This window comes from Macaca nemestrina, chromosome 6, assembly GCF_043159975.1.
Source record: "Macaca nemestrina isolate mMacNem1 chromosome 6, mMacNem.hap1, whole genome shotgun sequence".
NCBI classification, from domain to species: domain Eukaryota; kingdom Metazoa; phylum Chordata; class Mammalia; order Primates; family Cercopithecidae; genus Macaca; species Macaca nemestrina.
The window spans coordinates 19,556,501-19,577,581 of NC_092130.1; the positions used below are offsets into that span (position 1 = coordinate 19,556,501).

At 36.4% G+C, this 21,081-nt stretch overlaps 1 long non-coding RNA gene across 1 annotated transcript in view; it reads left to right on the plus strand.

Moving 5' to 3' along the window:
- Window positions 1-929: 929 nt before the first annotated feature.
- LOC139363710 (uncharacterized) overlaps window positions 930-21,081 on the plus strand; it is a 130,471-nt gene continuing 110,319 nt past the window's right edge. The window contains exon 1 of the long non-coding RNA XR_011624499.1: window positions 930-1,229. This is a non-coding gene — a long non-coding RNA (uncharacterized lncRNA). The remainder of the gene's footprint in view (window positions 1,230-21,081) is intronic.

The window sequence follows — 21,081 nt, forward strand, 5'->3', positions numbered from 1 at the left end:
CATGTTCTTAAAAATTCCTAGCTTATGTCTTACACAGCGATGCAGATTTTAGATGGTGTGGGTGTTTCTTCTCTTGTCAAGTGTTTCCTATGTCCATGTTTCTTCTTGGTAGTCTGATAAGATCTCTAGGTACATATAAAGTTCACAGTTACTCTCACAACCAACCAAAATCTTAGGTAAAGATTTTCATGAAGTTAGATAGTATGTTCACTTCTTTCCAACACCTTTTATTCTTAAGTTTGGTAATATTTCTTTTTTACTACCCTTAAAATCAACTTATTGCTCATTCTACCATCTCTTTTATTTATGGATCCATCAATAATTATTCATCAATACAGCAACTTGCTCATGACATTTATGCCAATTAGTTGAATCATAGGTAACTTAATAAAAGGATTATACATGAAAATCTCATTTTAGGGTATGAATCGAAGCCATCAATAAGCCTGTTAATAATTCTGATTTTCTGTATGTTTGCACCATTCACATAATCTGCAACTCTAACATATTGGTCCCACTTTCCTTATTTTGTATAATCAAACAGTAATCAATAAAAACTATGACTACTGCAAAATGAGACTTCTGAAGCTTTGAGGGCAAATTCATCATCAGCATGCATATATAGAAGTCACCGCAGAGAGTCTAGTCTGTCTGTCTTAAGCGCCCTTGAAACCAAGCAACTGAATTATATTTCAGGCCCCCAAAGGGAGCTACAAGGTTATAATTGTCTCACACTTAATTACATGCATTACCAAAGGTAGATGGACAAAGTCATTTTGTACCATACGTAGAGAACAAAAATCACTATGAATTTTGATATTGCTAGCTCATTGATTCACAGAAAGTAGAAATTTATGCAAGAGCCATGTCTAACAATGTAAATGTTCAGCCAAGTCGAAGAACACTGCCTTCACTGTTCTGGGACTCAGCCTCACATTCACAGACTCACCATTCTTCTCTTTCACTCTTGGGCCTAGTGAGGCAGCTTATTTTTCCTTTTTCTTTCATTGGTCACAGTTATTTATTTTCAGTGTGTCATCTTCTCTAAGTTTCTGAGGGAGTGTTAGCTTGAGGCCTTGCCTTGACATAATCAGATATAATCAGAAAAATGAAAAATTCCATAGGAAAGAGAACTATTTTAGCCAAGGTGTGCGAGAGAAATACCGCCACTTTCAAGGACTGTTTTCTTTTACTGGAGCCTGCTCAATAGGGACGTCAGCTTTGCTGGGGTAAGTAAAAGCATCCTGGCCTTACCTACATAACGGGGGAGTAATTGCCTCTTAGAATCAAGTCTGAGTTCTGAATTAGGCCCAGGATATAACTACTTTTCTTTACACTGCATTTGAAATTTCATTTGGCTTACTGGGTGCAAGATCCACATTTCTTTTCTAACAGAATGTTTTATTTTTTGTCAATTGATTTCATTATGATAAGCTGATGGCAAATGCTACTTCCTTACTCAACAGGGCTTGCAGCCTGAATGTGCCTGAATACATTTTATGATAAATAATATATCCTGCTATCCTGCATTCATCCAGCGCAGCCTGAGGAAGCAGATGGGGTTACAGCCTTCTCCTCAAAGCAGACAGAAACTACAGCTTTGAGGAAGAGAATGAGATCATTACATGGCTTCCCGATTTCATCTTGATGAACTCTGAAGCTGCCATATTGCAGTAGTTTTCCACTATAGGTGGGAAGTTTGACTTTCCTTTGAGTTCAAAGGAGAAAACTGGTGCTTAAAGAAAAATGTGTTCGCTCCCTAAGTATGAGTTACTCCTTCCAGGAAAAAAAAAGCCCCATGCATGCAGGTCTATGATGAATACATTTAGGGCAGTCCTGTGGCCTGCTATTAAGGCTGGAGTGACACTATGCCTAACCCTAAGGTGAAAAGTAATGTTAAAAATAAAAATTATACTGAGCTTCTAGTTATTTTGCCTATGGGAGTGCATGCATGCATCTGGTGAAACTTGGTTTTTCTCTGAATTTGCCAGGCAATTCTGGCCAAGGTAGGCAGAGGAGAATCTGAAAACTGTGGAGAGGAGCTTGACCTCCAAAAGCCAATATGGCACTCTGCTACTCCTCTACTCCCTTCTTCCACAGTTTCTTCTCTGTTTCCAGATCTTGCAAATGTACAGTCAAGAGTGCTTGGAGTATTATTCCATTAACAGATGTACTGTTACATTAAGCCATTAATCATGCAAATCACAGATGTTATTTTCTTTCTAGATGTTACTATAATTACTCTTAATAACACCTACTGAGTTCGTCATTTCATCCATTGATGACTTTTTAAAAATTTCTTGGATAATTCATTTCTTACAGTCTATTTATATGGATTTAAGGGTTCAGGATCTCTCAGGTTTTCACTATGTATTTTTTTAAAGAGTATAGCAGTATAACATCACATATGAGTAGATTAATAGGCTCTTGAGAGACTGAAGGTTGAAACCCACATGCTGACTTTACAATTAAATCATACTCCTCTCGTGCTAAAAGATGAGCTTTATCTTTTGAAGCCTACAATGCTGGTAAGTCCAGTGAAGGAGGCTACCTTTCGAATGAATGGAGCTTTGAGGAACGGAATGGAGCTTAGTCCAGCTGCGTAGTTTACAGATGATAAAACTAGGAACTAGAGAAATGAAGTCTGAATTCCTGAGACAAAAGAACACCAGAGTCCAAGGTTCATGGCTCTCAATTCAGTGTTGCTGCTTCTTGTTTTATTTTGCAACAGACTCTCGCTCTGTCATCCAGGCTGGAGTGCAGTGGCGCCATCTCAGCTCAATGCAACCTCTGCCTCCTGGATTCAAGCGATTTTCTTGTCTCAGCCTCCCAAGTAGCTAGGATTACAGGCATGCACCACCATGCCTGACTAATTTTCGGTTTTTTTGTTTTGTTTTGTTTTGTTTTGTTTTTTGTTTGTTTGTTTTTAGTAGAGATGGAGTTTCACCATGTTGGCCAGGCTGGTCACGAACTCCTGACCTCAGGTGATCCTTGGCCTCCCAAAGTGCTGGGATTACAAGCATGAGCCACCGCACCTGGCCCAGTGTTGCTTCTACTGCCACGTTCATTCTTCAAACAGCTTCTGCCACGTCAGACAGGAATGAAAATTTCTTTTGTGACTCAAAAGTAAACTAAACCAGTTGGATTCCTGAGACTCATTCTACCCATTTACTCACTCTCCTTAAAGTAAAATTTAGCCAGGCATTCTTAAATTTTGCTTTGAACCTAGGGAGCTCTAGCTTTTCTGCCGATTAAATATCACTGATTTCTCATTTTCTGGTGGCATCGTTTTACAATTCTTTTGACTACAACGTTTCAGCTTTTGGAGTCTTTTCTTTTCATTTTTTATAAAATACACTTTTATTAAGAGATGAAGTTGGGTAGTCAGAATAGAAGTGAGTGTGGTTTAGCAGAAAAAAAAAACCATGGGCTTTGGAATAAAACTTGCATATGAATTCCAGTTCTACTTCCTATAATTGTGTAGCCTTGGCAAGTTACTTTGCCTGTCAAATGCTCACATTAAAAGAGTGTGTGTGTGTGTGTGTGTGTGTAATTACCTAGTACAATTCAATAACTGGCCCACAGAAGGCACTTAATAATTACTAGTTACTAAGAGAACTGGATGAGAAAGAATATTAATGGATATGGCATTTTTTGTTTATGTTAAGTACTGTCTTAAACGTCTGGAGAAAAGAAGGAGAATCTCATTTTCTGCTTTCGGTATTAGTGATCACTGACTGCTGTTGCCAATGCAGGGAGCCTTGCAGATAGTTAGCAGCCTGAAAACAACCTGTATTATTTGAGAGGAGGTACCTTTGTCTCTTAGCTAAAGTTTTTGCAGGTCGCTCTGGTTTGGTGCAGTATCAATCTGAACTCATTAAATTGAAGTGACACAGGAACACAAGAATACATTGTTTCTTTGCCTCATCTGCTTAATTAAAAATTCCAGATCCCTCCACTCACAAGATTGATGGTGAAATCTTCACACACATGCCACCGTATGTTCTCTACTTCCTCTTCCCCAAGTACAACCTAAGGCAGTGCGTTCCAAATGTGCTTCCTGGGCTAGCTGTATCAACATTACTCAGGAACTATTAGAAGGGCAAAACCTCAGGCCCTGCCACAGACACTTTGAGTCAGAAACTCGGGATGACTCAGAAATCTGTTTTAAACAGGCCTCTAGGCGATTCTGATAGAGTTCCAGAACCATGACCTGGACAACCCAGTTACTATATGTTATGTAGCACAGTTACTATATGTACTGCAGTGTTTCTCAAAGTGAAGAACAGGAACCAAGATAGAAGCAAAAATGATCTTAGGTAGGACAAAGATGACTTTAGGTGACACTCACATATTATATCAAATATATATATCATATAGATCAAATGCGATCTATAAGGTAGATCACATAGTAAAAGTTTTCCCTCTCTCTTTCCATCGTTAAGTCTCATTTTGGTGTGACTAGACCTTTAATACCTCTCTACCCATTACTAATCTGCCATTTCAACAAAGAGAGCTGGATACAATTTTGAGGTCATTAGGTAGCAGCAGGGTCCAGCTAAAACTCAGCAATAGTTCTCTTCTCCTTTAGCATGCTATTTAAATGGTAATAAACTTTTTATAAATGTTTACTTTAATTAATCAAAAAAGTTAAAATACGGTTGACACATGGATTAGCAAAATTATGTCAGTCATATGGCGGTGAATGTATTTAGAGAAATGCTGGTATGCTAAAAAGAACCTCGTTGCATAAATGCTTTAATTTCATTTGTGCCATTTATTAGCTGTGGTACTTTTCTTAGCTGTGCTACTTTTCTTAGCTGTGCTACTTTTCTAAGCCTCAATTTTCTCATCTATCAGATGGGAGTGATATTAACATCATAGAAATGGTATAAGAACTTAAGAATGGAATATGCCTCCTGTAACCCTCAGAACATAGTAGGAACTTGCTACATTCTTATACTCTCAAATCTCACTTTGAAGTCAGGTTTCTGTGTGGCCTTCTCAATAGCATTTCTGTTAGGGCTTCAGATTCTTCATTTGTAATGTGACAGTAAAGAAGACTTGAAGATCTGGAAGGTTCCTTCCAGCTCTTAACTAATATGTATTTCCACATGTGTATTGTATGTATGTTTACATATAGCGTAAATTCTGTATATAAGTATGACTTAGGCATAAATAGTTTTGTTCCCCAGGCATAAACCTTGAGTGTGCAGGGATAATATTGAAAATAGATGACTGTGTTGGAAAAATAAAAAATCATATTGTGAGAAATGTGGGCGCTGATGTACATATCAGAGCTCAAAGGTAATTTCATTGTATTTTATCATCATCTGTCAAACTTAAAGCAATACCGACACTAGAAAATAGATTTTTGCAGAGGTTTCTGAGGACAATGGTTTCCATGAGCTGGTGTAAATATATTCAGAGAGACTTGTTCCTACTTAATAACCCGCGTTTTTTCCTTCTGAATTGCTGATGCATTCACTTATAGCATTTGAAAGGCAGTTTGTCCTTTGCTGTCAAGTGAACTTGACAGAATAATAAGAAATCCTGAAAAATTCAATCAAATCTTGTTGCTTCTCAAAGGAATTTCTCGACTACTTATTCTGTTTAAGGAGAAAAAGAGAAGACGGCATTTCTGCGGTCTTGTGTAAGACATTAACCAAATTTAATGGTACAGGTTCTCATTAGCAGGTGCCACATGGAGTTTTCCCTCTCAGTAATCCAGGGGACAGTTCCAACTGAGGTTTGGGGGTTCTTTGGGGAGTAGCAGCAATACATAAGGGGTCACTACAAGACTGTACTATTATAAAATCAGAAGCTGTTATCATCAGCTTATTTATTGCTTACAACATTCTTGTGAATCTGGAGACCTAAAAACAAGGAGAAACGGTGAAACTTGCTTCTCTTCCCTAGACAATAAAATAGCTTGCATTGTCTTTTACATAACTGACTGTTATAGAATCCCAGAAGCTAGATACACTCAAATATTGGCAATTCTGATGAAATGCCCCAGGAATTATTAGACTTGATTTAGCAGGCACTGAACTGAAAATTAGTATGTAAGACAGAGAAAATGTGCTTGCAATCATGCGGACAACAGCTCAAATTACTCTCTTTGAGCTCCAGTCTCCTTATCTATAAACTGAGGATAAAATGTTTCTACCTCACAAGATTGTCCTGAGAATTAATCAAAGAGGTAATGTTGGAAGTAGCCAGAATATCTAACATTAACTGAGCACTTACTATCTGCCAGGTGCTATTTCAAGGGCTTCAAGCGCATGGGATCATTTAAGCCTCAATGAATCTTTGAGATAGTTACCATTATTAGCTCCACGTTGTGCATGTAGGAACTTATACCAGAGAAAATGTAATTAACTTGCCAGCCACAATGTGGCAGGAAGAGACAGAGCCAACATAGGAAGCCAAAAAGTCTGCCTGCAGATGCTCCTCCTTTAAGGCTTAAAACACTTGACATTGTTATCAGCATTCATATGAGTTGAACCACGTGAAATTACAAATACTTGACCATTTTTGACATAAAAGTAGCAATTTTGTGTGGTGGTACCTAATAAGCACTGGATATGTATTAGTAGTAGCTACAGTTGCTACTACTGCTAATAGTAGCAATCATAATATTGATTTTATCCCAGACCCTCACTCATTAAGGAATACAGGTAATATTATAGAGTAAAAACTACTAGCTTGGCCATCAGAAGCTGGGTGAACTCTAGGTCTCAGTTCTCCCATTTGTATAATAATGGGATTGATCTTTTCCAGTTTTAATTGTCAATGGCAGAACCTTAAAAACGACCTATGAGGGAGAACCAGATATTTCTGTCCAATCTATCTTGGACCAATATCTAGTTCTGTCATGAATGACTGGTATATAGTTCATGTCATATACAACTCACCATGTGAGTTTGACGATACCCAAACTGGTACCTAGCCTGCTCAACACGGCAAGTTTACTGAGCACATGCTTGGATATTGTACTAGAATCAAATTTAGCGTTCATTTCTAAACACCTGTTTTCAATGCCTGTATTTAACTTGCTACAATAAAATAATACACAGTTTGTGGACTGACAGTAGTTTATGCACTACCCTTTCAGTAGCATTGGAACTCTGTGATATACATAAATTCTTAAAGGAAATATGTGTATGTCTATGTTCCCTTCTTGTAGAAATGTATTCTCTTTGGAGATTAGAAATGAGTATCCACAAAGCAAAAGAATATTTTTAGAAGAAAGACCACAGATGGACCATAAAAACAATATTACTTGGGGCATTCATATAAGATAGAGAAAAGAAATCAGTGTGTACCAAATGTTGTTAGTACATGTATTTTTAAAAATGTTTTTTATTTAAACAATATTTAATGGTCTTTCATGTCATCATATTTGAAGCACTAGAGAATTAGAGATAAACGAGACATGGTCACCATCCACTCATAGCTCACAGTCTAGCCAGAGACCCCAGAATGTTAGCACACAATTGTAGAATAGTGGCCAATGCTCCGAAGGAAGATGTATTTAATTTGGCTTGGGTATCACCGGGGGCTCTACACTTTCAGGTGTGATTTCTTACATTTTGTTGTTTAGAATGGTTTTTTTTTTTTAAACCTTTTTATTCATTTATAACACAAAATATGAACTAACCTTAAGTGCACAGCTTGATGAACTATAACAAAGTGAACACAACCATGTAGCCACCACTCGATCAAGAAATAAAATGCTACCAGCTTTCGAGAAGGTCCTGGTGTGCCTCTTCCCAGTCACCACCCTCTCCGTTTTCACAAATGTAACTACATTCCTAATTTCCAACCAATAACTAAGTTTTCCTGTTCTTAAAACCTATTAATGGAATCACACTGATATATTCCTTGGTGGCTGGCTCTTTTGCTTAATGTCATGTCCACAGTCATGGTTCCCAAACTGCGTGCTAAAGCATCCCAAGATACCACGATGTGCTCATAAGGAGAGAGCAGGATATTTTTTAAATTTTAGAGTCACATAGTGATAAGTGACAACTTTCAGACACTGAATGAAATAATAGCTCATGGTAGTTCAGTTTCAATATTAGATTGTGCTACATTTCTTTTGATGTTATATCTTTTAACACCAGATTTTCAAGAGTATCTGTGATTAAAAGCCAGTACACACAAAAGTCAATATGAAACAAATGAGGGTAGCTAAATCCAATCTGATTCCAATATTCAAGAAGCTTTGGTATGCCCAACAGGCACACAAATCCTATTAGTAATTTCTTGTGGTTATTTAAGAATGTAAAATATCAGTTTTTCTTTCAATTTATGTGTATTTTTAACATGACTGCTAAGTTATTAAGACATAAGTATTGGCCAGTGGCAGTGTCTCACGCCTGTAATCCCAGCACTTTGGGAGGCCAAGGTGGGCTGATCCCTTGAAGCCAGGAGTTCAAGACCAGCCTGGCCAAATAGCAAAATCCCATCTCTACTAAAAATATAAAAATTATCAGGACATGGTGGTGCATGCCTGTAATCCCAACTACTCAGGATGCTGAGGCAGGAGAATCACTTGAACCCGGGAAGTGGACATTACAGTGAGCCCATATGGAGCCACTGCACTCCAGCCTGGGTGACACACCAAGCCCTTTCTCACAACAAAGTATTTATTAAGTTATTGGGACTTTACAACTTAATAATCAGAACTATTATGTATTTCTTTTGGTGTGGTGGCACCTGTGAAAACATTCCGGAGACATTAAGGGAGCTAAGAAAGTTTGAGAAATCTCGTTATGAGATTCATTTTTGTTGCCTCATGCAATAGTCATTTGCTAATTTTCATTTGTGTGTGGTTTTCTATCATGTGAGTACACCACAACTTATTTATATGTTCTACTCTTGATGGAAATTTGGATTGTTTCCAGGTTGGGGCAGTTATGAAGAATGCTCCTATGAACAGTTTTGGGCATATCTTTTAGCACGTGTGTGTATATATATATATATTTCTATTGGATATATATTTAGGAGTGGAGTTGCTGGGCCTTAATACTGCTAAACAGTTTTCTAAAGTGATTATTGCAATTTACATTCCCACCACGGTTGTTGGAGAGTATCAGTTCTACTCAAAATAACACTTAATATTTGGAGTTATTTTAATACTAGTAAGTGCAGACATATACAGATTTTTGTACTTTCTAAAGCTTAATTTTAGGGGTTCTACTTCAGAAAATACTAAACAAATTTAAGTTTAAAGTGAGCAATTATTGAAAATGAGAAAATAAATTACAGAAAAGCATAAAATTTTAAAGCTAAAAAAAACCCCAAATATTACAAAATGAAAAAAACTTGAGAAAAATAATATGAATTCACTGCCCATCACATGCCTGCAATATTTTGTTCCTATGTCCTTTGCTGGACATTCTTGAATTGTCCCTTCATATGGAAATAATTTTGTATTCTCACTTTTTATAGCAAAACTGATTAGTCTTTGTTATAGTATGTTCGATCAAAACTTTTTAAATATAGTTTAGAAAAGTTTCTTTAAGTTCACAATTTGTCAAATTTGGGGAAATTTCTATCAGATTTTTTTTAATGAACTGCAAATTTTCAGTTCATTTTAAGTTGTACAGTAAGCTTAAATGCTCTTTGAATTGGCAACACTCAACAGCCTTTTTTTTTTTTTTTTTTTTTTTTCCAGTGCTCTGGTCATGGTAGCTTATGTGTTTAGTTAGATACTCCTCTTTGTTTTGTGTTGACATCTAAATCAACTCGGCAGGCAATAGGGTGTACCTAGAAGACATTTCTATCCTTGGAAACCTGGCAATTAATTACTCAGTAAGTACTTAGTAAGGCAATTAAGTACTCAAGGGTGACCACAAACTACGTAAAAATATTTCACTAAACTGAAACTAAATGTGTCCCCAACTCACTTTAACCCTTACTAGTTCCCACATATACACATAGCTGCTTCTATTGAAGTGATTATATGACTTATCTCCTCTTTTTTTCTAAACCTCTTTATGTTGAAATATATTAGTTGCTTTTCTAACATGAAGCCAGCCTTGCATTCCTGGAATGTATGCCACCTGGTCATTATGTATTAGCCTTTTTATCAATCTCTGGATTTGTCTGGAAATATTGGGTTTAGGATTGTTGCTTTTATGTTTATAAAAGATTGACCTATAACATACATTTGGATTTTTCTTTCATTTTGTTTAAGGTATTCATCTGCTTTTGATATCAATGCTCGGCTGGCCTCAAAAAATAAATTGGGAAGTGCTTTCTATTTTTATATTTTCTGAAACAATTTGTATAAGATTGATGGTACTCCTTAGCTCTTGGAAGAAATTACCAGCGAAGCCACATGGGCCCTGATTTTTTTTTGGAGAGGGTAGGGGGGAATGTTTTAAATAATAAATTCAATTGCTTTAATAAATATAGGACAATTCAGATTTTCTGTTTCTTCTTATAAAAGAGGAGGTTTTATTTTTCTAGGACTGTATCCTAGAAGAATTATTATCTAATTTTTAAATGTATTGATACAAATGTGCTCATAATATCTTCAAATGGTATTATTTTTAAATGTCAGTTGGATTTTTAAAATTCCTTAAGTTCCCTTCATTCATTGGTTATTGGTTATTTGTTTCTTCTCGTTTTTTCAGTTTTATCAGTTTTGTTAGCTTTTTCATAGTACCAAATTGGGGATTTTAAAAATTCTTTCCACTATATTTTTTTATTTTATTGCCCTTCTTCCATTTACATTTGTTGGGTTTCATTCATTCTTTTTTTATTTTTATCTTTTTGTAAAATATACTTAAACAATTGGTTTTTAGACTTTCTTCTTTTCTAATATAGGCATTTAAGGCTATTGTTTCCCCGATCATAGCTTTAGGTGCATCCCATACATTTTAATATGCCATATATTCATTATTATGTAATTTAAGATATTTTAGAAACTTCCATTTTGATTTATTCTTTGGTCCATGGGTTATTTAGAAGTTATTGCTTGGTTTTCAAACTTAGAGGAAAATGATTTTTAGTTATCCTTTGGTTACTTATTTCTAGCTTATATCTATTATGGTCTAAAAACATGTTGTCTACGGTTTCAACTCTTTGAAATTTTTTGAGGCTTGCTTTATGGCTAGCCTGTGGCCTATTTTAATAAACGTTTCATGAGCACTTCAAATCCTATGTAGGCCGGGTATGATGGCTCACGCCTGTAATCCCAGCCTTTTGGGAGGCTGAGGTAGGTGGATCACCTGAGGTTGGGAGTTCGAGACCAGCCTGGCCTACGTGGTGAAACCCATTTCCACTAAAAATACTGGGCGTGGTGGCACGCGCCTGTAATCCCAACTACTCAGGAGGCTGAGGCAGTAGAATCCCTGGCACCCAAGAGGCAGAGGCTGCAGTGAACTGGGAGCTTGCCACTGCACTCCAGCCTAAGTGACAGAGCAAGACTTCTTATAAATAAATAAATAGAAATCATATGTAAAACTAAGAGTATACAGTCAAATACCCTGTATTAATTGGGTTAGTTACTTCTTCCTCTCCCCTTTAATGGGGTTATGTTATTTATTTGAAATATAGTTGGGTTTATTTGTTTTCAGTTTTGTGTTTTTATCCTTCCCGTCCTTGTTAATTTAATTTTTTTATTGAATGCAGAGAACATTAACCTACATCTAAATATCAAAACTATACAAAAAGATATGCTCAGAAAAGTGTCACTGCCTCCTGTATTTCTTCTGCTTCATTCCCCTACCTCACACAGGAGACAATGTTGTTCTTGTCATTGACTTCCTGGGTGTCTATTTGTAAAGATAAGTAGATATACACATATTCTCTTCTCCTTCTTTTTATACAAGGTAACATGTAGGTTCCTTTGCAATGTGCTCTTTTTTTCACCTAACAATGTATCCCAGAGGTCACTCTACATCAGTTCGTAGAGATCTTCCTCATTCTTTGTTTACAACTACATTGTATTCCATTGAATGTATGGGGTTATAGTTTAATCAATCAGTCTCCTATGCTTAGACGTTTTGGTAGTTTCCTACAGCTATTACTTCAATGAGTAGCTTCACGCATATATATGTTTGTTTTGCTGGGGATGTGTCTTCAGGATAAATTCCTAGAACTGGGCTGCAAGGTGAAAGACAGATGCACGTATAGTTTTATTAACTGATGCCAAATCTCCCTCAGTAAGGATTTTGTATTCCGACCAATCTGCATGCCTACCAGTAATTCATGTTTTCCACAGCCTTGTGAACAAAATATATCATCAAGCTTTGAATTTTTTTGCCCATCTAAGTGGGAAATAGTATCTCAGTGAATTTTAACTTGCATTTATCTTAATGTGAATTAACTTTAATAGCTTTTCATATGTTCAAGGCCCATGTTTATATTATTTTATAAATTGTCTCTTCTTTTGTTCATTTTGCTATAGAATGGTTATTTTTCCTTCTTTTCCAGTTTGTCATTTGTCTTTTGACTTTGCTTCTGGTATTTTTGCCATATGTAGTCAGTTTATCAATCTTTTATCACATCTGGACTTTTTAGTATCAGCTAAAAACTTTTTCATTAACCTAGAATATAGAGGAACTCACTCATATTTTCGTTCAGTAAAGTTACATTATTTTACATTTAGAATTCTGATCCATTTAGAGTATTTTCCTGTATATGACATGAAGGAAGGGATCTATTTTTTTATTTGTGAAAAAATGGTTATCCAGTTGCCCAACATCATTTATTTAAAAGACTATCTTTTCCTTAGTGATTTGAGATACAACCTTTTTAATATACTAGATTTCTATAGATTTCTACTCCATTGTTCTGTTTGTATCCTCATGAGTCACTACCACACTATTTTAATTATAGTCTTTCACAGTGTTAACATTAATAGGACTAGACCCCCTTCATAGCTCTTCCTAGTCACTGTTTTTCTACCTCTTCTTATGTAGTTATTTTTCCATATGAACTTTGGTCCCAATATATCTAACTTGATAAGAAAGCTTGTCAATATTTTCTTGGGCGAATCTATAAATTAACATAATTAACAGATATTAAAATAATGAAAAATGAGATCTTCATTATGTTGAGACATCCTAAACAAGAGCAAGGGCCATCTTTCCACTTGCTCAAATGTGCTTTTGCATCTTTCAGAGGTATTTATAGATTCTTCATATACATTTGAACATATCTTCTTATGCTTGCTCCTATTTTTGTTGCCATTGTAAATAAAATTTTCTTATTATGTATTTTATCTATTATCTCTGTACATGAATGCTATTGAGTTTTGTTATAGCTTCATTCTGGAATATGGTTTTTAGCATTATAAAATGTCTTTTGTCTCCTGTTATGCTGTTTTCTACTTTGTCCAATATGAGGATTCCAGTTCCTACTTTCTTATTGTTTTCATTTGCCTGCTAAACAGTCAAATGCTTTTGTCCATTCCTTTAGCCTTTTTAAAAACTGCTATGTTTTAGATATGTATTTTATATACAACATAGAGTTGAAATTTCATGGGTCAATTTGAGAATCTTTTTAATAGTTGAGTTAAATTCATTTGTGTTTATTGATATGACTGTCAAGCTTCTCATCTTGTGTTGTAATTACTATAAGCACTATATTTACTGTGTTTTTTCTATCTGATGTTCCTTTGCTTTTCCTTTTCCCTTTGGCTATTATGAAGTTTTTGTGCTTTTGTTTTAGTGTTTAGGTTTGTACCTCTATAGTACCCTTGACTTTTTTGGTCTTACTTAAGCTTGTAAAGCTTTCCATGGCTCCCCCTTCTCGTAACAAAATCCAATATCTGTGCTTTGGCCCATAAGACATTTCATAACATGGTTTTTTGACTACATATCTGAAGAGGTTTTTTCTACCACTCTGCACTTAATCACTGAATTCCAGCAACTGAACTTTCTTTGTCATCCTCAAATATATTCTCATCTGAAGGCCTTCGCACTTGAGTTTTCTCCTTCAGAATATCCTTCTTCCTTCCGTAAAATTTTTACACAATTCAATATCTCATTTCATTCAGGTTGTATTAGTAAGTTTTTTGCATTACTATAAAGGAATACCTGAGACTAGGTAATCTATAAAGAAAAGAGGATTCATTGATGTATGGTTCTGCAGGCTGTACAAGCATGGCACCAACATCGGCTTGGCTTCTGGTGGGACCTTAGGAAGCTTACAGTTATGGTGGAAGGCAAAGCAGGAGCTGGCACTTCACGTGGCAACAGTGGGAGCAAGAGAGGGAGAAAAGGGAGGTCCCATACTCTTTTAAATAACCAGATATCATGTTAACTGAGAACTCACTTATCACCAAGAGGATGGTACTAAACCACTCATGAGGGATCCACCCCCATGATCCAATCACCTTCCACCAGGTCCCACCTCCAACACTGGGAATCACATTTCAATATGTGAATTGGAGGGACAGATGTCCAAATGACATCACAGGTCTTGGCCTTCATTTCATCATCAAAAATGTCCCTAACCCCCTTATTTAAAAGATTACTCCCCATCATTCTCTGGTGTCTAGCATGATGCTTGACTTTTTTTCCTCGAAGTATGTGCATTGCTAACCATTATTCATTAAAATCACAGGTAGATTCTGAAGGCCAAAGAAAAATCTTTGAATGGGTCCTTTCAACTAAAAATATATTTTCCATGGTTTTTTAACATCATTAAAATACCGGTCCAGCTAAAATTATAAAACTTCAAACTGTGGCTTAAGTATTTTGAGGCTCTCAAATAGATAACAGAAGTGAAAGGGGATTTGGCACTCAAGATGCAAGTGGTTGGCCCTGCCTGATAATCAGACGACAGGCCTGTCTGTGAAAGTTTTTCTCTAGACTCTTTCCACATCACAATTTGAAAGTTGATCTACACATTTTTCTAATGGTGTACATGGGCTGTTTTCTTATGTTCCCTGGCCTCCTTTAACAGGAATCTAGGATAAACGTACATTCTGAACCCATGAGTAAAACGTGTATGATGTGAGGAACCTACAGAATGGAAGTCTAGCACCAGCTGTCCCATGTAATTTTCCAGCTTCATGCTACATGAAGCAGAGAAGAGAAGGCACCATGAATTGAGGAAGTATAGTTCAGTAACCTGGGGCTTTCAGATTTTTGCCAGATGAAAAGACAACTGGAGCTGGCTTTTAAGTACTGGCATAATCTTGTAATTCTGGCAAAAGTTTATGAGTAAGAGATTGCCTAATCCCAAATGATGCCCACAATGTGTAACTACGTTACAGAATCCTGATGTCAAAGAATTTACTTCCAATAAATTTGCTCAAACTTCTATGAGATATAAAATACCTTTATAAACAGTAATTGTTATTGTGTCTCGGTGAGCTAATAACAAGTATAGGCATATCTCCAGGGCAAGAATGGGATGGAGAATGGATCATGGGGAAATAACTTTAAAATGGTCTCCAGGGCTAAAGCAGATGGTAGTATATTTGAAAAATGCAGGAGAATAAATTATAGCTATTTACATTTCTGCTCTGAAGGCAATGCCTGTGTTTTCTGTAGGATGACTTCTTTGCAAAGGATTATTAACTTGAGAGAGAACTACAACAAATGATATTTTAATGACTAGTATAGTATTAAAAATGTGTTTCTTTTGTTGTGATTTTACTGAAAAAAAAAATCATATTTTGGTAGAGAGACCTTAATTATATTTTAAAAGCTCTGCTGAGTCTTTCTCATGAAAGAAAATGGTAACACATTTTAGGAGGAAAAATACTAATATGCGTTTCCCTTTCAGAAATTATTCATTTCAACAAATATTTAACAAGGTCCTGTTATGGTCATGGCATGGAACTATGCCAGGTACTAAGAGGAATAAAATACACCCCTTGACCTCAAGGCATTTTTGATTTTGTAAAGAATATTCCAAAAGCTAATTTTTCTGTATTATATAAGATATAGTAACAATATGTAGATGACCCACCCCACTCACATTTATAGTAGCTGATTTTTTAATATCTGTTTTTAAGACCTTTCTAGTCAGAAAAAAAAAAAAAACCACCATAAACTCTTTCTGATAATAACCGAACAACTTGTAGTGTTGGATAAATGTAATCAGCAATGCTGAGAAAACATGATGGACTGACTGATGAGGTGGAAAGACTTTGATTGCCTGAATATGTGATAAGACCGTGTATGTATATGCCTAGAAGCCAAAGAATGATTTTCGCAAAGGGTTGTCATAATACAAAACCCTTAAGAAAAGGGAAAGTGAGACATCGGGAAAAAAATACATTTTCGGCTTGATCAAGGGAATATTTGATCGCTCTAGGAGGAGAATCTATTGACATAATCTCACAGTTCAGGGAAAAGCTGCGAGGAATTGTGACACTATGGAATATAAGGAAAAAATGGATAGAGACTGGGTATGAAGGGGAGGCTCCTTGAAGGGAAGTGGTTTTTAATCTCAGCTTTGAAGGTTATGCACGGGTAGAATATGTGGAAAAAAATGATTGAGTCAGAGGTACCAGAGTGAACAAATATATGAAGCCCTGAACTTGCTGGTAAACTTGTGGAGAAAAATAATTTATCTGCCTTGTTGGTAAAAGCTAAGGAAGCAAAGATAGTTTGCAAGTAGTTCACAGAAGGTGTTATTCAGTAAGCAGTGAAGAGAATGTAGGGTGTGAAGAATAATGCAATGAGACTAGAGTTTTAGAAAGATAACTTTGAAAGGGCAATGTAAATGACGAGGAGAATATGTGTGACAGTCATTCACAGCAAAGATAACTTTATCTCATTTAGTCCTCTGCAATAACTAGCATATTGATAAGCAGACATTTCACAAATATTTCAATTCAGTCAGCACTAGGCTACAGCATGTCTGCCACATTCAAGCATCTGTGGAGGCTAAAAAAATGAAAAAACTTAAAATTTTTTCAATGAGTAATGAATTTACAGAGTTTTGGAGGTCATCCAAGGTTTAGTTGCCCAACTGTCATTTTCTGCGTGTAAATTTAAGGGGTACAAGTGCAATTTTGTTACATGGATATATTTCATAGTGATGAAGTCCTGGCTTTTAGTGTATCCAAATAATATACATTGTACTCATTAAATAATCTCTCATCATCTATCTCCCTCCCTCCCCTCCTCATTCTTTCGAGTCTAATGTCTATCATTCCACACTCTATGTCCATCCGAACACATTATTTAGCTTCCACCTGTAAGTGAGAATATGTGGTATTTGAGTTTCTGTTTCTGAGTTGCTTCACTTCATTTTGAAATGGTTTGCATCCCACTCCCAAGGATATCAGCAGTCAGGACCAAGTTTGAAGAAGGGGCCATACAAAAGATTACAAATTTTATTAAATAAACAAGCTAGGAATCCAGAATAATTTAATCAAATTGGATGTGACTACCAACCAGAGGGCGATCAGAAAACCCCATGAAGGACCTACTGTTTTTGGATATTTCCAACACATGAAGAAAAATCTTTACCTAGAAGCCACACATTCTAAAACATGCCTAACTTGACTCATAGACATTATACAAACATGTGGAGTATAAACAATAGCCGCTTGACAGGGATTTTGAAATCAGGAAAAGGAAAAGTCTCTTTGGTTGAAAAATGATGTGGTAATATTTATCCTCACAATGCTGTGTGTGCCCCAAACCTGCCTTTATCTTTAACCCCTGAGGAGAGAGAGAAGCTGAATTCAAGCCAGTGGGTCAAGATCCAAAAGCAGCACATGAGCTTATTCCCAAGGCAGGTGGGAGGTCCCAGAGAACAACATGCTCTATAAAACCTTGGGCAGCAGATAGAGATGACCATATGCTCCTCTTTCCATTTCTACTTGTCATTTTCTACTCCCCTCTCCCCTGTAGGTGACTGGAAAGCAAAAGATAAACATTCTTCTGACAACAGCAAAACACCACAAGCTATATATCTCGGCTTGTTCTTCCACAAGCACAGTCCATTTCTGAGCCAGTGTTTGGAATTTGAACTGACAACTCAACCCAACAATTTTGCTGCATTGTCTCTCAATCTCAAGTGTTGGGTTTTTTTTTTTTTTTTGTGTGTGTGTGTGTGTGTGTGTGTGTGTGTGTTTTCTTTTTTTTTGGTCACATCTTAGTCCAGGGTGTGAGAAACAGAGCTCTTACAGATTTTTTTTAATCTTGCTGAGGAATTATCTCTGTTTCAGCACCACAACATTTCTTTTGGACATTCTCCCACTGAGCATGTGTTCAGAGGAACTTCAGCCTCATCAGTAATCTATATCTCAGCTGTCACTACTTTTCCAGAAAAACCTGAATTCTCAGTTTCAATGGAACACACAAAATAAGTTCTCATAAGACTAAGGTGGTATAGATGGCAAATGTTGCAGGCATAAACATCTGGTCAAGGGGTGCTCTAGATGCATACAGGCTAAGTTCGCTCTGGCCAACACCTTTAGGAGAATTGAAGATACCAAGGTCTTACAGATCCTCAGTCCTCAAGGAAAAAGCATATCATGTTAATTAGTCCATACTTGGGCTAGAAATCTATAGGGGAAGAAACATATACCCCGAGGAGTGTAACCAAAAAGTTTCTCAGCCTGATGAGAATTTACATGTGAGTGTCTGAAAGCACATTGTGAACCAAGAGAAGCGTTGTCACTTGAGCCCCTAGTTAAAGTTGTATTTCCTTAACTTTTAAGCATGGTTCTCCCTATTGGGCCATTTGTACATTTCAGTTTTATCCATATTTGTCTCCATCAATAGCATTTCATAAAGAATTTTGCCCTGAAAAAGGCACATCCTTTTGTACAGATCCATCAATGATATATTTAAAATCAACCTTTATTGATATCTACCTCATGCAGCCCAAGACTGAACTTCATCACCCTAGACAGCATGTTCATTACCCTAGGGGCATAAGAATCAGATGTTGTGCCCTATTAGAAGCACTGTTGGTTTGGTCCCTATTTTATTTTTATTTTATTTTATTTTATTTTATTTTATTTTACTTTACTTTAGGGACAGGGTCTCGCTATGTCATCCAGGCTGGAGTGCAGTGGCATGATCTCGGCTTATTGCAACCTCCACCTCCCAGGTTCAAGCAATTCTCGTGCCTCAGCCTCCCAAGTAGCTAGGATTACAGGCTTGCACCACCACACCTGGCTAACTTTCTGTATTTTTAGTAGAAATGGGGTTTTGACATGTTGGCCAAGTTGGTCTCAAACTCCTGGCCTCAAGTGATCCACCCACCTCAGCCTCCCAAAGTACTGGAATTATAGGCATGAGCCACCATGAGCAGCCGTTCGGTCATGATTTTAACAACCAGGAGTCTATTAGATGATTCATGTTGTATGACTGCCCGCAAGTATGGTAGAACTATTGCCAGGAAACCACAGGGCATCCATATATTGATAACAAAGTTTTTCCATAAAGTTGAGGTTTCCCTCTAAAGTATTTAAATTGTAATTTAACTATTTTGCATGAAAACATTTGGAAATATGTTTTTAAAGTCATTTTTAAGATTTAAAACACGTCTTCTCACTGCCAAATGTAATTGATTAAAAAAAATCACACAAAGTAAAAATATGGTTCTGTCTTATAATAAGGTTTCATTTCTCAGCTAAATTTCTCCATCTGTTTATAAATTGTCCACTTCCTCCACTCGATCCTTTCACATATTGTAATAGTTATTTTATAATATTTGTCTTCTAATTCTAGCATCTGCACTTGTACGATTGACTATTTTTTCACTTGATTATGAACCAACATTTCCTGCTCCTTTGTCTGTCTCATAATTTTTGGTTGTATGCCGGACATTCTGTGGGAAAATAAAATGGGATGAAATAAATATTAACTCCTTGAAAAGAGCATATCCCTTTCTATTCAGACAGCTGAGGGGGAAAGTTGAGTCAATCTAATCATCTAATCTATAACTGAGCTGAATCTGAGATTTGCTGCAGCTCTCGTTAAATTCACTTCACCACTGTCATCAAACAATTTGAAGGCAGCATTAGGGCTTTACCTTCATTGGGGCTTAGAACCTAATTATTACTGATAGTTTCAAGGTTCCCCTATATTCTACAACCCAGCTTTCAACTGTCCAAGTTGTAGGAGATTTCTCTTGCTCTTTCTTCTTGTAGCACAACCATAAACTTTTGAGGTAATATATTTTCTTTCTGCTCTCTAGTCCTGTAAACAGTTTTCTATGCCTTGTTAAATCTCTCCATCATACTAGCCTGCCACCAGCCTTCTGGAGACTGATGCTTTATATTTAGTAAAGGTTCCATGCTCCTCAGAGAAATCGCTCTCAGATTCCCCGCCCTACTCCAGAGTTTGGCACATTAACACTATGCACTTGGCACACGTGCTGTGGAAAGGGTTGGAGGGTGACTGCAGACTTACTTTGGGCTAAATTTGCCCAGGATTCTAATGTGTCATGCCAGCCCATGCCTGGCCATAAAAGATTGATAAAAATTGGGCTTGTTTCTCCTTACCGCCATCTATGGCAGGTTTTGTTCTTCTTGTGCCATGCGAAAACCTGTCTCCTTCTTCTCCAGATGCATCCATTCACACACCCTTATTCATTTGTTTCAGTGTGGGCATATGTGTGTAAATTTTAAATACCTTGCTATATACTCTCTCTACAACTTAACACTTTTTCTCCATAATGTGTTGAGGGCATTTTTCCCTATTAATACATATAGAACTACCTTATTCTTTTGAACATTTGTATAGTGTTTCATTATATTGGTTGGGCCATCATTTATCCAGGCAATTTCTTAATGATGGATGTTTAGTTATTAAATACTTAATACTACAAATATTGTAGTCATGAACAATCTTACAAAGGTAGCCAGAGTTTTATGAGTATTTCTAAGGCTGAATTCCTAAAAGTAAAATAGCCAGTTTGAAGGTGTTGGCTTATTTTAAAAGATGATAATAAATGCAATGTGACCTCATAGTGCTCTGTGGCGTTATTACGATTATCATTGCTATACTGCTTGGATGTTCTGATTACTTGTTAATAAATGACGGGCTATTTGACCCCTTGAACAAAGGCCTAAGACCAGAGAAGCAAAGTAGGTTTTGTGGAATACAGCTTCCATTATTGTTCTATAAAAGGATT